This window comes from Felis catus, chromosome A3 (assembly GCF_018350175.1).
Source record: "Felis catus isolate Fca126 chromosome A3, F.catus_Fca126_mat1.0, whole genome shotgun sequence".
Lineage (NCBI taxonomy): Eukaryota > Metazoa > Chordata > Mammalia > Carnivora > Felidae > Felis > Felis catus.
Genome location: NC_058370.1, coordinates 50,647,998 through 50,663,323, shown reverse-complemented (window position 1 = coordinate 50,663,323; position 15,326 = coordinate 50,647,998). Strand labels below are relative to the sequence as shown.

General features: G+C 48.4%; 1 long non-coding RNA gene across 1 annotated transcript; it reads left to right on the top strand.

Annotated features, from left to right (window-relative positions):
• The first annotated feature begins 2,114 nt into the window (after positions 1-2,114).
• On the top strand, positions 2,115-8,662 carry LOC123384395. The gene is made up of 2 exons (XR_006595433.1): positions 2,115-4,992; positions 5,800-8,662. It is a non-coding gene; the product is annotated as an uncharacterized LOC123384395 (long non-coding RNA).
• The last annotated feature ends 6,664 nt before the right edge of the window (positions 8,663-15,326 follow it).

Below are 15,326 nucleotides of genomic sequence, written 5' to 3'. Positions count from 1 at the left end.
GATCCCACTGCTGTTTTTCTAACTTGTTCTCACGTCACACACCAAGACCAAGGGGCTCTCCCGTACCAAACAAGGTCCAAGGATGGCAGTTGAGTTTCCAGGCCTTTCCTGAGTCAATGCAGAGCTCTCAGAGTCGGGTACCTGACAGGACACCTGGCACGCTGACCCCTGATCCTGATGGAGGGACATAGCCTCAGGCAGAGGAAGAGACAGGATGTGCCTGTGCAGCCTGCTCCATGACTTGACCAGAGAACTCAAAGTCTTTGGAACGTCTCCTGCACCAGGCCTTGCTCTCATCACTCGATCCTCCCATGGAAGCACCTTCTTCATATCTCGGTGTCACTGGGGCCCTCTCTTGTGATACGATGGGCAGAGAAGCACACAAAAGGCCACAGTTTCCCTCTACTTCTTGAGGAGGAATGTGGGTCTCTTGTCCACAGGGCTCCGAGTGACTCCCTTTGCACAACACCTGTAGTCAAATCCCACAAAAGGTCTTCTGATTTGTGAGCAAGCCAGCTTGCCAATATATCGTGCTCGTCAGTTTGTTCTAAACGTTATTCCATTCTCATCCTTAATGAAGAACCCTTGCCCTAGGCCGATCCAATCTCATGATACTGCTGTTTAATATGTCAAGGTATGCCTCGGGCCCCATACGTTTCAGTCTTGCACAGTAATAGATCGGTCTTGCAAAAGTCCAGTGTGGACCAGCCCGTGCGTGGGTCGTATGTTAGAGGTGGAGGTAAAAGGGGCCGGCATATTTGTTTCAGGACTACACGTCCACATCCGGAGCGTCAGGGCAAGGTAAGGGGTCCAGCCGAGATCTGTTTGTGTGGAGGATGGGCCAGAGGTATTAGGCGCACGCTGGCCTCCATGCTGGGCCAAGGGGGGAAGGAAGTTTAACGTGTCCGGTCCACGTGGATCACATTCCCATTCGCTGGAAATGTTGCACACTTGGGTCCTGGCTGCAGCCATTCACTTTCCCATGCACATTCACGAGGCTTTGTGACTCGTTCTTTGTTCACCCTTATGAACCATGGAGCTGGCACTCACTCAGCAGGCACCAAGGGGTGGGCGTCGGCTACCCACCTGGTCCCCTGCTCGGTGACAGCCATGAGCGTCAGCTATCCCAAAGGAGGATAGCCCTCGTATCCCTGAGCTTGGTGATGGGCTGTTTGTAGCAAGAGGTGGGGAAGGGAGCAAACTTGCCTCATTGCTCTGCCTGATGGAGGGGCCTTCCTTCTGAAAAGCACAAAGTTCACACAAGAGCAGGAGGCTCCAGGAGCTGGTCAGCTCAGAAAGAGCCCTTGACACCAAGAGGGCGCCGATGCCCCTTGGCACTCTCTGGGGGCAACAATGGGGGCCACGTGGCGGCCACAGCCCTGTCACTCACTGCTCACTCCGTTCAAAGATGGGAAAAGGGAGAAAAGCAGACAAAGTCCAGGACTCTCTAGGTCCTTGTTCCACTGTTTTCAGTACATGGCACTTGCCGAACGCATAGGACCCTCATAGGGTTGGGAAATTTTTCTCAATGAAACCAGAAGTTCCTTGAAAAGTGCTTTCTCGACCGTCTTGTTTCACAGAGTTGAGTATATATGGCCCCTCACGCATAGACCCCGCATGGGTTTTCAAACAGGTTTTTCCGAAACTCAGTGAAACAAGATGTTAGGTGGGAGATCGTTTGTCCACAGTATTCTCTCACAGTGTCGAGTAAATGTCCCTTTGCACATCGATCCCCAACCAAGGTTTTCACACCCTTCTACCTTAGTGATAAAAGATGTCAGTAGCAAGATGTTTTCCGCAAAGTGCAGTTGGACGGAGCTGAGTTCTAAGACGGTTTCGGCAAGCGTCTTCACACTTTTTCGAACACTTCTAACTCAGTAAGGCGAGGTGTTATTGGAAAGACAGTTTCCCCACAGTGTTGTTTCACAGTTAGGTATATGACACTATTCGCCTAGGCCCCGCAGGCGTATTCAAACACTTGTAACTTAGTGAAACCAGATTTCAGGTGAAAGAAGGTTTTTTCCCACAGTGCCGTTTCGCAGAGTTAAGTGCTTGCCTCCTTCCTGGTAGGTCGTGGAAAAGAGTTGAAACCTTTTTTTTTTTTTTTTTTTTTTTTTTTTTGCTTGGGGAAATCAGATGTTAGGTGAAAAATTTCTAACTGAGTGAAACGAGATGTTAGTTGAGAGATGGTATGGCGATCGTGTTGTTTCACCGAGTTGAGTATCGAGCGCACACCCTGTAGGCGCTGCATTTGTTTTCAGAGTTCTCACTTAGTGAAACCTGATGGTGGAAAGTTTGTCACCACAGGGCTGTTTCACAGAAGTGCATATATGGCGCTTTCGACACAAGCCCCGCAGCGTTTGTCCGTTTTAAGTGAAAGGAGATGTTAGTTGCAAGATGGATTCCCCACACTGTTGCTTCACAGAGTTGAGTAAATGGCACTTACTAACATGTCGGCTCCGCATAGGCTTTCCAAGAGTTTTCAGTGAGTGAAATCAGATGTCGGTTGAGTGCCTCACCGCAGTGCCGGTGGACAGAGTGGTGTATACGGCACTTAAGGTGTTGGACCCCTGTGGGGTTTCAAACACACCAAACATAGTGAAACCTGCTGTGTGCTGGTGAAGTTTCAGCACGCTGTTGTTGCACAGAGTTGAGTACATGGCACTTTCGTCATTGGCCCCGCATAGGTTTTCAAACACTTGTAAGTTGGGAAACAAGTTGTCAGTTGAAGGATGGTTTCCCCACAGTATCCTTTGCCAGAGTTGAGCAAACGGCACTATCCTCCTAGGCCCCGCATACACTGGACCCAAACCTTTCTAACTTAGTGAAACCAGATTTGGGGTGATGGTTTCCCCACAGTGTCGTTTCACAGAGTTGAGGGTATGGCACTTTCCGTGTAGGTCTTGCGAAGGATTTCAAAGCACTTTGCCTTTGTGACACCAGATGTTAGGTGAAAGGCGCTTTCTCCACATTGTTTCTCTCAGATTTAAGTATACAGCCCTTACCGTGTAGGTCCCGCATAGGTTTGGAAAGAGTGCCCACTCAGTGAAACCCGGTGTTAGTTGAACGTTGGTTCGCCCCCGGTATTCTCTCACGCCCTCGAGTATCTGTCACTTTCCTCATCGTTCCCCGCATAGGTTTTGAAACAAACACTTCTCACTTAGTGAGACGAGACTTTAGTTGAGAGAACGTCTCTCCACAATATTTTCACACAGGATGGAGTGTATGTCACAGTCACCATTTCCCCCCGCAAATGTTATCACAAACTTCGAACTTCGTGTTTGAAAAACCCATGCGGGGGCCTATGCGGATAGGGCCATATGCTGAACGCTGTGAAACAACACTGTGGGGAAGGCATCTTCAGATATCATCTGGTTTCGCTGTTAGAAGGGTCTATAAACCCATGGGGGTCCGCCACGAAAGCGCCGTAAGCTCAAGACTGTGAAACAACAGTGTCCCGACACCGTCTTTCAACTACCATCTGGCTTCGGTACGCTAAAAGTGTTTGAACGATATGCGGGGCCTATTGGGATACTACCATACAGTCAACTCCGTGAGGCAACAGTGTGGTGACACAACCTTTCAACTTACGTCTGGGTTCAGTAAGTGATTAAAACCTATAGGGTGCCTACAAGGGAGGCGCCATCTGCTCTCCTCTGTGAGGCAACACTGTGGGGAACTAACAGTTCGACTAAACGTTCAACTAACGTTCAACGAACGCCTCGTTTCCTTAAGTTAGAAATGTTTGGAAAACTTGCGGGGCCTTTGCCGAAAGTGCCTTATAGTCCCTCAAACGGCACCATGCGGAAACCATCATCTTTCAACTGACGTGTCGTATCGCCAAGTTAGACATGGTTGAATACCCATGTGGGGAACGATGTGGAAAGTGACATATACTCGACACGGTGGGAGAATAGTGTGGACGAACCATCTTTCAACTAACATCTTGTTTCCCTGAGTTGGACGTGTTTGCAAACCTAAGGGGGCCTAGGAGGGAAGTGCCATATACTGCGATCTGTGGGGGAAACCATCTTTCAACTGACACCTTGGCTCGCTATGTTAGAAGTGTTTGAAAAACCCGTGCGACACCTACAAGGAAAGTGCCCTAGAAGCAACACTGTGAAACAACACTGTGTAGGAATCTTTGAACTCATATCATGTTTCACTGTTACAAGTGGAGAAATCCTGGGTCTGTTAGTATAAAGAACGCGCCGTTGACTTAACTTTGTGAAACATCATTGTAGGGAAACTAACTTTCAAAAACCACTGGTTCAACTAAGTTGGAAGTGTTGGAAAACCCATGAGGGGCCTACACGGAAAGTGCCAGATACTCAACTCTGTCACACATCACTGTGCTGAAACCGTTGTGAAACAAACGTCTCGTTTCACAAGTGTAGAAGTGTTCGAAAACCTCTGTGGGGCTCATGAGTAAAGTGCCATTATCCTCCGTCAAACAGCACGTAGGGGGAAAGGTCTGCCCACGAACATCACGTTTCACTAAGTGACACGTCTTTGAAAACCTATGTGGAGCTTACGCGGAAGGCGCCGTATGCTCAAATCTGTCCAGGAGCACTACGGGGAAGCCATCCGGCTCCTTCCATCTCCCTCCGCTAAGAATTAGTGGAAATAATGTGTTGCCTAGGAGGATAGTGCCGTACACTCCACTCTGTGAAACAACACTGTGGGGAAAGCTTCTTTCAAAGAAACTACCACCCGCTGTCCCCAAGTTAGACGTGCTCGAAAACTCTCCCGCAACCTGTGCGGAAAGTGCCGTATACTCGGCACCGTGAAACACTGTGGGGAAACTATTTCTCAAGTAACATTTCGTTTCACTAAGTTAGAAGCGCTTGAAGACCTATGCGGCACCTGTGGGGAAAGTGCCATACACTCAACCCGGTCAAGCAGCACTTTGGGGAACCAACCTATCTTTCACCTAACATCTCGTTTCACCTGAGTGAGAACTGTCTGAAAAACCTATGCGGGCCCTACAGGGTAAGTGTCTTATACTCAATTCTGTGAAACAACACTGTGTGGAAACCATCTTTCAACTAACACGTCATTTCACTAGGGTAGAAGTGTTTGAAAACCTAGGCGGGACCTAGGCGGAAAGCACCATATACTGTAATCTGGGAACTACACTATAGGGAAACCCGTCTTTCAGCTAACATCTTGTTTCGCTAAGGGAGAAGGGTTGGAAAACTTGTGCGCGGCCTATGCCGAAAGGGACATATAGTCAACTTTGTGAAACAAACAAACAAACAAACAAAACACAACAACACCGTGGAGACGCAGCGTCTTTCAACTCACATCTGGTTTCACAAAGTAAGTTAAGATAGTTTGAAAACTTATGAATCACTCACAGGGAAAGGGCCACACACTCAACTCTGTGAAACAACACTGTGGGGAAAACATCTTTCACCTAATATCTGGTCTCACTAAGTGAAAAGTGTTTTTGACTACACATGCGGGGCCTAGCGGACAGTGCCATAGACTCGACTCTGTGAAACAACACTGGGGTGAAAGAATCTTGCAACAAACATCTGGTTTCTCTAGGTTCGGTGTGTTTGAAACCCCTTACGGGGCCATCACGTAAAGTGCCATACACTCCGCTCTGAAATAACAGCGTGGTAAAACATCCTTTCAACTAACATCTGAGTTCACTGAGAACTGCTTGGAAACCGATGCGTGTGGGGAGGGGGCTACACGGCAAGTGCCATATACGCAACTCTAAGAAGCAACATTGGGGGGTGGTGGGGGTGGGGGGAACCATCTTGCAAGTAAACGTCTCGTTTTCACTAGGTCACTAGGGTCTGAAAGACTAGGCGGGGCCGATGCCGATAGCGCCACACACCCAGTTCTATCACGCTGCGCTGTGCGGAAACCATCTTTCAACTCAATGTTGCATCACGGAGTTCGAAATGTTGGACAACCCATGCACGGAACGATGTGGAAAGGGACACATACACGACACTGTGAGAGACTCCTGTGGACAAACCATCTTTCCGCTAACATCTCGTTTCACCAAGTTAGAAGTGTTTGAAAGCCTATGCAGGGCCTATTCCGAAAGTGTCATGCTCTTTGAAACCACTCTTGGACACAACACCGCGGCGACACAATCTTTCAACTAACATCTGGTTTCGCTAATTAGGTGAGTACCGCTTGAAACCTATGCGGGGACTACAGGGTAAGTGCCGTATACTCAACGCGGAGAAACAACACTGAGGGGAAACCATCTTTCAACTAACATCCCCTTTCACTGTGACAAGGGTTTGAGACAATAAGCGCGGCCTACGCCCAACGTGCCACACACTCAACTCTCAAACTGCACTTTGCGGAGACCAGCTTTCAACTAACATCTTGTATCGCTGAGTGAGAATTGTTAAAAACCTATGCAGGGAACGATGAGGAAAAGGGCATACGGCCGAGACTGGCAGACATTACCGTGGACAAAACCGTCTTTCAAAGAGCCTCTTGTTTCACTAAGATAGAAGCGTCTGAAAGCCCACGCAAGGGAAGTATGAGGACTGTGCCGTAAAACAACAGTGTTGCCGAACCATCGTTCCGCTTACAGCGTGTTTCACGAAGTGAGAAGTGTTGGAAATCTATCGGGAGTCTAAGCGGAAAGTGCAAGTGCCGTCTACGCGACCGTGCGAAAACACTGTGGGGAAGCCATCCTTCAACGACTATCTTGTTTCATTACCTTGGCAGTTGTTGGACAACCCTGCACAGCCTATGAGGAAAGTTACATGTACTCAACGGTGTCAAGTAGCGCTTTGGGGAACCTATCTTTCAACGACCATCTCGTTTCCCTAAGGTAGAAGTGTTTGAAATCCCTGGCGGGGACTATGCGGATAGCGCCATATCCTCTACTCTGTGAAACACTGTGGGGATACCGTCTTGCAAGGAAGATCTCTTGTCACAAAGTTAGGCGTGGTGGTAACCATATACGGGGCCTGGGCAGAGTGTCATATACTGAACTCCGTGAAACAACATTGTAGGGAAACCATCTTTCAACTGACATGTCCTTTCACTAAGTTAGAGTTGTTTGAAGAGCAATGCGGGGGCTAGGCAGAGAGCGTCGTATGCTGGATTCTGTGAAACAACACTGTGGGGAAACGCTCTTTCCACTAACTATCTCGTTTCACTAAGTTAGAATTGTTTCAGAAACAATGCCGGACGTGCCATAGCCTCAACTGTGCCAACCAGCACTTCGCCAAGCACTCGTGTTTTGAAACTCTCATCTTGGTTTCGCCAGGTGAGAACTGTTTGCAAACCTATTCGGGGCCTAGGCCAAAAGAGCCATATGCTCAGCCGCATCGACCGGCACTTTGCAAAAACAATCTGTCAGCTAACATCTTTTTTCCCTAAGTTAGAAGTATCTGAAAACATATGCGGGGAAGGCTGCAGAAAGTGACATATACACGACTCTGTGAGAGAATACTGTGGACAAAAGCACCTTTCAACTACCATCTTGTTTCACTAAGAAGGATTTGAAAACCTATGCGGGAACTATGCGGAAAGGTCCATATACTCAACTATGTGCGAAAACTGTGGACAAAACATCTCTCAGCTAACATCTGGCTTCAAGTTAAAATAGTTTGACAACCTATGGATCACCTACAAGGAAAGAGCTGTATGCTCAACTCTGGAAACATCACTTGAGTAGGAACCAATGTGTCATCTAAGAACTGATTTCACTAAATTAGAAAAGTCTGACTACACGTGCAGGGCCTAGGCACATAGTGCGATATTCTCCACTCTGTGAAACAGCACTGTTTTGAAACACTCCTTTTCAACGCTCATCTGATTTCACTAAGTGAGACAGACCTCTTTGGAAACCCTTTCGGGGCCTAGGCCAAAAGTGACCTATACTCCACTCTGTGAAAGAACACTGTGGTGAAACCGTCTTTCAACTCAGATCTGGTTTCACCGAGTGAGACAGACTTCTTTGAAAACGTAGGCGGGGCCTACAGAGTAAGCGCCACATACTCAAGTTTGTGCAAAAGCACCGTGGGGAGGCCATCTTTCAACTGCCACCTCGTTTCACCAAGTTAGAAGGGTTTCAAAAACTATGCAAAGCCTGTGACGGAACTGCCATATACTCAGCTCTGGCAAACGGCACTTGGCGGAAACCGTCGTTCAAGCAACATTTCGTATCACTGCGTTCGAAGTGTTTGAAAACCTATACGGGGAACGATGTGGAAAGTGGCATGCATTCGACACTGAGAGAACACTGTGGACAAACCGTCTTTCAACTAACATCTTGTTTCACTAGATAGAAGCGTATTAAAACCGAGGCGGGGACTATGTGGCCAGGGCCAGGTAATCAACTCTGCGAAAAAAAACAGCACGGAGAAACAGCTTTCAACTAACTATCAAGTTTCACAAAGAAGACTCTGAAAAGCTATGCATGAACTACTGTGGAAAGTGCCATGGACGCAACTCTGGAAACATCACGGTGGGGAAAGCATGTTTCCCCTAGAATCTGCTTTCACGAAGTTAGAAACGCTTGAATACACATTCAGGACCAAGGCGGCTGGCGCCATGTACTCCACTCTGGGAGACAACACTGTGGTGAAACTCTCTTTCAACTAACTCCTGATTTCACCTTAGTGAGAACGGCTTGAAAAAAATCTACGCGGGGCCTGCAACGTAAGTGCCATTTACTCACTCTGTGGAAACAACGCTGAAGGGAAGCCATCACCCAAAATCTGGTTTCACTAAGTCACAAGTTCGTTGGAACATGCACGGGTGGCCTAAGGGCTAGTGCCTTTTACTCAACTCTGGCAAAGACACTCTGTGTGGAAACGATCCTTCAACGAACATCTTGCTTCAGAAGTTAGAAGCGTTTGAAAAACTATGCGGGGCCAATGACGAACGTGCCGTACACTCAACTCTGAATGGGACAAACAGTGTGCTGAAACTATCCTTCAAAAATCATCAGGTTTCACTATGGTAGATGTGGTTCAAACCGCTTATGGGGCCGACACATAAAGTGCCTTATACGCCACTCTGGCAATCTACGCTGTGGTGAGACAGTCTTTCAACTAACATCTGAATTCACTGAGAACTGTTTGGACACGTCCAGTATGCGGGGCCTACGCGGTCAGGGCCACTGACTCACCTCTGTTGAAGCAACGCTGTGGGGAAACCACCTTGCCGCTAACATCCCACTTCACTTCGTTGGAACTCCTTGACAAACTTGCGGGGCTTGCGGCGAAAGTGCCCTATGGTCAACTCTGTGACGCAACCCTGTGGTGAAAAACTTCCCACTAACATCAGGTTTCACGAAGCGACAACTCTTTGAAGACAAGTGCGGCGCCTACAGGCCAAAGGCCATATTCTCGACTCTGTGAAACAACCCTGTCGCCAAACCGTCTTTCCACTGACGTCTCGGTTCACTAACTTAGAAAGGCTTGAGAAATCTATGTGGGGAACGATCAGGACAGTGACATATACTCGACGCCGTGAGAGAATAATGGGGACAAACCATCTTTCCAACAACAACACTGTGGGGGAACCATCTTTCAACTGACATCTCGTGTCCCTAAAATTAAAAGGTTTTCAAAACTCTGTGGGGCCTATGCCCAAAGTGCAATATACTCAACTCTGTCAAACTGCACCTTGCGGAAAGCATCTTTCAACTAGTATCTTGCATCACTGAGTTAGACGTGGTTGAAACGCTACGCGGACAACAATTAGGAAAGGGACTTATCATTGACACTGTGAGGGATTACTGTGGAAAAGCCATTTTTCAACTAACATCTTGTTTCACTGTTAGAAGCGTTTGAAAACCTGTGCGCAGCTTAGGCGGAAAGCACGTGTTCTCAACTCTATGAGACAGCACTGTGGGGTAAACATCCTTCAGTTAACATCCTCTTTCACAAAGTGAAAATGGCTTCAAATCCTTTGCATGGCTGACGTGGAAGGAGCCATATACTTAACTCTGTGAACCAACACGGTGGAGAAACAATCCTTCGCTGAGTCAGTCGGGTTGGAATACACATGCGGGGCCTAGACGGCGAGTGCCATGGGCTCGACTCTGTGAAACAACAACACCGTGGGGAAACCGTCTTTCAACTAACATCTCGGTTCACTCAGTCAGAAGTGTCTGAAAATGTCTGCGGGACCTGTGCCGAAAATGCCTTCTATAGCACTTGGCGGAAACGGCCTTTCAAGGACCATCTTTCATCACTAAGGTAGAAGTGCTTGAAAACCTTTGTGGGGATCGATGTGGGAAGGGACATGTGGAAAGTGCCATGTACTGAAATCGGTGGAACAACACTGTGGGGGAAACCATCTTTCCACTAACATCGCTAGGTGAGACGTGTATGCAAACCTACGCCCGCCCTATGAGGAAAGTACCATACGCTCACCTTTGTGAAAGCACACTGTGGGGAAAGCACCTTTCACCTGACATCTGGTTTTACAACGTTAACGTAGTTTGAAAACCCAAGCATGACCTACACGGAAAGTGCCAAATAAATACTCGACCCCCTGAAACAAGACTGTTGGGGGGAGGCGCTCTTTCACCTAAACTTCGTTTCACTGAGTTTGAAGTGTTTGAAGACTCATGCGAGGCCTATGAACACAGTGCAATATACTCACCTCTGTGAAAGAAGCCTGTAGAGAAAGCATCTTTCAACTAACGTCTGGTGCCTCGAAGTTAGAAATGTTTGAAAGCCCACACGGGGACTATGCCGATAGTGCCATATGACTCTGTGAAACAGCCTTGTGGGGAAACCTCTTTAACCACCATCTTGTTTCACTAAGTAACCTACGCGTGTTCCAGGGAGAAGGTGCCATATACTCAACCCTGTCCAACGACCCTTTGGGGAGACCATCGTCAACTAAAGTCTTGTTTCTCTAAGTTGGATAGTGCTTGGAAACCCACGTGGGGAACTAGGAGGGAAGTACCATCTAGTCAACTGTGAAACCACAGTGTGGTGAAACCACCTTTCAGCCACCATCTGATTTCCCTAATTCAGAAGTGTTTGAGAACCGATGCACGCCCCAGTCAGTCAGAAAGCGCCATGTACTCAACTCTGTGACACAACACTGGGATCAACATCTTTCGATTAACATCATGTTTCAGTAAGTTAGAAGTGTTTGCAGACCAGTGCTGGGGACTGTGCGGAAAGTGATATAAACCCGACTCTGTGAAAAATACTGTGGAGAAACCCTCTTTTCAAGTAACATGTAGTGTCTGTTAGAAGTGTTTGACTACTATGCGGGGCCTGTGCCTAAAGTGCCGTGTACTCAACTCTGTGAAACAACACTGTGGGGAACCATCCTTCAACTAACATTTTGCTTCCCTAAGTTAGAAGTGTCGAAAACCTTTGTGGGGCCTATGCTGAAAGGGCCATACACCCAACTCTGTAAAACAACACTGTGGTGAAACAGTCTGTCAAGTAACCTGAGGTTTCAATAAGTGACAAGGCTTTGAAAACCTAGGCGGGTCCTACAGGGTAAGTGCCGTATATTCTACTCTGAGAAACAACACAGTGGGGAAATCATCTTTTAACTAACATCTGCTTTCACTAAGTAAGTTAGAGGTGTTTCAAAACCTCTGTGGGGCCAATGCCAGAGGTCCACCTGCACTTTGTGAGGATCTACTTTGAACTAACATCTTGTATCACTAAGGTAGAAATGTTTGAAAACCTGGGGGTGGGGGGCGGGGGGAAGGGATGATGTGGAAAGCGACGTACCCTCGACAGTGTGAAAGAGTACTGTGGAGGAAACCTCTTTCAACTAACGTCTGGTTTCACACAGTCAGAAGAGTTTGAAAACCTATGCAGGGCCTGCCCGGAAAGTGCCATATACGCAACCACGAACCAGCACGGTGGAGAAACCACATTTCCCCTCAAATCTGCTTTCACTGTTAGAAACGTTGGACTTCACATGCGGGTCCTAGGCGGATAGTGCCATACACTCCACTCTGTGAAACGGCACTGTGGTGAAACAGCCTTTCAACTAACGTCAGATATCACCAAGAGAGAACTGTTTGAAAACCTGTGCGAGGCCTACAGTAAGCTAAGTGCCACACACTACACTCTGTGAAACAACACTGTGGGGAAACCGTCTTTCAACTACCGGCTGATTTCGCTAATTTAGAAGTGTTTGAAAACCATGCGTGGACCATGCCATAGACTCAACTCTGTGGGGTAAACATCTTCCAATGAACATCTTGTTTCGCTCCGTTAGAAGGGCGTGTAAACCAATGCTGGGAACTATGAGCTCGGCTCCTTGGGTGGGGGTGGGGTGGGGGTGGGGGGGGAAGACTGTGGGGAAACTCTCTTTCAAGTAACATCTGGTTTCACTATGCCAGAAGCGTGTGAACACCTACGCGGGGCCTAGGCCTAAGTGCCGCCATGTACTCAACTCTGGCAAACAACACCGTGGGGAAAGCATCCTTCAACTAACACCTTGTGTCACTAAGTTACAAGTGTTTCAAAGCCATGCCAGGCCGACACCGAAACTTTTGCCATGTACCCAACCCTGTGAAACAACAGTGTGGTGAAACCATCTGTCAACTAACATGGGGTTTCACTCAGTGAGAACTGTTTGAAAACACAGGCAGGGCCTACAGCGAGAGTGTAGGAAACCGTGTGAAACACCCTGGGGCATACGTCTTTGAACTAACTTGTTTCTCTACGCATTGGACGTGTTTGAAAATATATACGGGGCTTAAAGGGAAAGTACCGTATATATACTCAACTCTGTGGTAAAACACTGTGGAGAAAGCATCGTTCAACTAGCCTCTTGTTCCCCAGCTGAGAAGTGATGGAAAATCTAGGCCTGAATGCATAATGACTGTACCATACACTCAGCGCCTTGAAAATAAACCACGAAGAAACCATCTTTCGCCTAACATCTTGTTTCACTACGTTAGACATGGTTGGACCCCTATTCGAGGAACTCTAAGGAAGGTTCCATACCCTCAATCCTGGGAGACAACAATGTGGAGAACCTGCCTCTCAACTAACACACCGAATTCTCTTGTTTCACACCCACCGCACTATGACCGACGCTCTAACCAACTCACCAAGGTCTATGCACCAAACACGCTCCGCACACCTACCTCTTCTTACACACCACAAACACCGCACTTCCACCTGCCACAGTGCCTAAGAAACACGTAAACACCAACACGCCGCACAGAGACAAAACCTACCACAACAACACACTGCAAGTACCCACGCATTCAAACCTCCCACGTGCCACACGATTACACACTGCTTTCAAAATCGCATTGGACACACACCCTACGTCATGAGCCATTTACATGGAACATACCCAAAGCACATCACATACACAAAATATCCGTCACATAGTCCAGACACCACACACACCACACGACCTATACAGCACACGCCGTCCACCCCCACGCACACTTTCACATATACCATGCACAGAAATGCACACAGCACACATACACCAGAGACGTACTGCTGATAGTCCACATACACATGCCCTTTCCAGACACCACACGCCTAGCAAACACAACACCTCAGTGCTCCACATACACCCTGCTACATCTCTGCTGCCCTTATCTGCCGATAGGATGGCAAGGAAAGACCTCCAAAGCCAGGCCTTTCCCCTCTCTACTTGAAGGAATAATGGAGGCCTCATGATGGCAGTGTTCCGGGTGGGGCCCGGAGAGAGGTCCCTTTCCCCAAGCCCGTAGCTGTTTCTAGTTCCTGAGAGAGTCAACTTGCTGAAAGACTGTGCTAGCCCCTTCACTCACAACGGTCTCCCATCCCCATCTGTGATGGAAGACCTCTAGCACGCCAACTATCATTTTGCACCCCTTTGCTCTACTTCCAAAAGAGTTTCTCCCTGGGCTTCATTCCAAGTGAGTCTCTCAGAGGAACAGCCTCTGCCTTCAAGTGGAGAGCGTGGCGAAGTCCCTGCGAGCGTGCAATGGGTTTTCCCAAAGGACCACCCCTTCGTCTGGCTTCAGAGGTATACGGACATCACGAGGCCTGGGTCATTGCAAGATGCCCAGTGGAGAAAGTTGGTAGGTATGCTGGAGCAGAGGTTGCAGTGCCCATCAATGGGCCGAGAAGAAATGAAGATGACGAAGACCTCATCTTCCCAGAATGATCCAGTTCCCCTATGGAATGTCGAGCTTTGGCGCGCCTCCTAAGTCATTTTCTTCCCATGGCTGTCCTTCGGCATAACGTTTTTGCTCACACGTAGGGGCCACAGAACTGTCCCTCGCTCAGCTGGCACCCTGGGGTAAGCCACAGACTCCCACTCTGGCCCTGTGCTCAGTGAGGGCTTTTCGGCTCTGCTATACCAAAGGAACAATGGCCTCCGACAGGATGCTGCTTGGCCTGCTCTGGTGGAGGAGGCGAAGGGGAGCTGTCTGGCTTTGCTCACTGGCTTGACTGAGTGGGTTTCATTTTGAGCAGCAGACAGCTTACACATGGGCAGTATGAACCAGGTGTGGGTCACTGTGAGAAGAGCCCCTTCCAGAATAGGGAATAAAGTCCTTGTTCCGGACACCTGAGCAAGAGCCAGCAGCAGCACCCAATAGCCACATCTCAAACTCTGCTGCCTCCAACAACCGGCAGAGATCCTGGAAGGGGCAGACAAAGCTAGCAATCTCTAGCTCCTGAAGAAAGACTGCAGGCGTCTTGATGGCAAGGTTCCTGTGTGTCGTCTTTCAGAGGGCTCCCTTTGCCTAAGCTGACAGGCATCTCTTACTCCTGGTACAACCAGGTTGACGGGAGACTGACAGTCATTTCAGTCTCAACATTCTCCAAATGTCGGCTCCGATGAAGAACATAGGCACTCTGTGTCTCCATGGACACAACTTGGCTCTCTGTTGGAGAGGAAAATAAGGTTTTATTTACACCCAGTGTCTGAGAGACATACTGACTTCCTTCAAGAACGAGTCTGCCGGTGTCCACGTTATGGTGATGTAGGTTTTGCTTGGGCCCCTCTCAATGTGCTATCAGAAATGTGTGGCCAACCAAAACCCTAGCGTATTGGAAGGTGCCCAGGGACAGTGCTTGTGGGGAGGCCAACCCACCAGTTAGGGGCAGATCCCGCCTCCCTCATGAGAGAGACGAGAGAAAGAGAAGGCCGATATCTATTTTGTAGATTTCCACCAAGGCCCTTTGTTAACGCAGGACCACGATTGACCTCGTAGGGATTCTGATCCCACTGCTGTTTTTCTAACTTGTTCTCACGTCACACACCAAGACCAAGGGGCTCTCCCGTACCAAACAAGGTCCAAGGATGGCAGTTGAGTTTCCAGGCCTTTCCTGAGTCAATGCAGAGCTCTCAGAGTCGGGTACCTGACAGGACACCTGGCA